Below are 2,798 nucleotides of genomic sequence, written 5' to 3'. Positions count from 1 at the left end.
GATAGGCAAAGGAAGATTATCGAACGATTGCAAAATCGGGAGATCCTCCCGACAAGGTATGTTGACGAAAATTGTCTCTACACTTTAGGTATCTATCATAGCATATTTCATTTATTGGATAATTTAGGTTTGCATAATTTCTTTTCAAACAAAGAACCTACCTATGAGCGATTGACAATCGAATTTTTGAGTTCTTTAATCTATATTGTCAATCCTAACACTGCTAGCACAGTTGGTACTGTCAGATTTAGAATGTTTGCTGTTGAATATGAATTCAGTACCGACGAACTAGCAGGCTTGTTAGGAATCCCTCATGGGGACGGTGCTATTTGTGAGGCCCCTTTGGATTCGGATTGGTCAGTCGAGGTGTTCTCCTTCTGGCAGAGATTGTCAAACATTTCCATAAATTCTTTTGAAGGAGTTCTTGCCTCGACTATCCATAACCCGACCATCAGAGTTTTTAGATATCTGTTGGCATGTACTATTTTTGGTCAGGAGAATCCAAATAAGGTTAATGCTAGAGAGCTTCTATTTTTGCAAGGAAGCCTCACAAATAGACGAATTAACTCGGTCCCGTTCATGCTCGCTCATATGACTTTAACTTTAAATAAAGCGGGACCGATTTCTTTTGGAGGATTGATTACGTCTATTGCTCGGGTGCTTAACCTGAACAATGAGATATCTACCCTAGACCCCTTACCTCCTTGCACAATTAACCTAAAATTTCTGAGAGACATGAAATTGTGCCGATTGAGGAGAGAAGGAGGCTATGTGCTTATGGTTCATGGTGTAGTTATCCCATATGTTGTTTTACCATGCACTAGACGTACAGATGTACGAGATGAAAGGAATTTGACCTACGCTTTAGATGCTCCACCCGTTCTGGGTCCTCTTCCTCCTAACATTCCTGATGAGGCGGGACATGACACTGATGACGAATATGATCGGAGAGAGAGATCTCCCGTACCCCATGTGTCCCCCCATCACACTTCACCACCACACACCGCACCATCTTCTTCTTCTGCAGGTACCGCTCCTGGCTTTTATATTACAGAGGAGATGTGGTGTGACCACATGGCTAGAGAGCAAAGGCGTGACGACCTACTCTCTACCATCCAACAACAACTGGCGAATAACATGAGCTTCATGCAAGAATCGCAGCGGAGGACAGACAGGTCCTACGACACTGTTTTACAGTCCCTGCTTACGATTATAAATACGCAAGCCCGTCAGCAACAATACCACCAACAACACATGGCACTCATCGAAGCCACTCAAGGTTCCATTTTGGGTAACCTTCGAGAGGTGAGGACTGTAACACCCTTCTAAAATACCCCCAAATATTCAATTAAAATAACAACATATATCATCAGAGTAATTATGCAGTTAAGGGTGTCACACAAACAACTTCCCGCATTTATCAAAAATAGTTTGTCATGCTCATCTATTTATCAATTAAAACATTTGCATAATACGCAGCGGATAGAAATCAAATCAATCATTCAAAACATGTAACACATTACATGTAAAATTATTCAACAAGGTAAAATATCCCGTCCCGATGTTACATCTATCAGAGCATGACCCACTAAGGAGACTACACTAGACTCCAAGCACTAGCTTCTACTCAATCACTGCTCGTTACCTGAAAAATAGTTGTAAGGGTGAGTTCCTCAATCGATATAATAAGCATTATAAAACATCATGTAATGCTAAGTAATTTAACACATATCATCACCCTAATCAGATCACATATTCAGCAACGGCAATCATTAACTCATAATTATAATAATACTCAACACCCACACAAAACAACACGCATAATATTGGAATACGTCCATTCATATTATACGCCATACATACATACATTATGCAATGAGACTCCATGCATGCGGTACCGACTATTTGTGAACATATAGTTCACCTCACCGTCCAAATCCAGGCACGGCTACCAAGCCCACTAGTCCCACTCATTTGAGACTTAGTGACTCACTCACTAATTCCTCACCATGGGAATTAGCTACCACCCCCAAAGGGCTATGATATGCACGCTAATCACCTAGCATGCGAACATCAACAACAATCCACAACAACTCACTAATTCCTCACCATGGGAATTAGCTACCACCATATAGGCCACAATATACATGCTAAATCACCTAGCATGCAAACATCAACAACAATTCAAAATAGACATATGCTCACACTCTAAGCCATAAACAGCCCATTTAAAATTGCATACATAACAGATACATTCACAACATTATGCATACAATCATACATCATCAGCGTTTATCACATAATCATCTCATGTCATACCACAATCAATCACAGTATTAGCACACTCTACTAACACCTATACTACTTAAAATAACGGGAAATGATCCCTAATGTATCACACATCAGCTGAATTACGTTACTCAGCTGAACAGTTAAAAACTGCACAACAGCATCTCAGGAAAATCACAATCCTGCCCATACGCGTATGCCCCACGTCCATACGCGTATATTTCCTGGCCAAGCCCATACGCGTATTGCCCATCTCATACGCGTATGCTACGCGTACTACTTCCTCATACGCGTACCAACAGAGACAAATTTATGTTAAAAACATCATCTTCTTCATCCATACGCGTATTGCCTAGTGCCATACGCGTACCAGACCATCTCATACGCGTATTGCCTAGTGCCATACGCGTATGACCAGAAGCCAGATTTCCAGATCTGCTATGGTCTTCTCTGCTACGAGATCTACCAATTTCCAACCTCCTACAATCCAATTTTACACAATAATCGTT

Source organism: Lathyrus oleraceus, chromosome 5 (assembly GCF_024323335.1).
Source record: "Lathyrus oleraceus cultivar Zhongwan6 chromosome 5, CAAS_Psat_ZW6_1.0, whole genome shotgun sequence".
Classification (NCBI taxonomy): Eukaryota; Viridiplantae; Streptophyta; class Magnoliopsida; order Fabales; family Fabaceae; genus Lathyrus; species Lathyrus oleraceus.
This window is presented reverse-complemented; position numbering follows the sequence as displayed.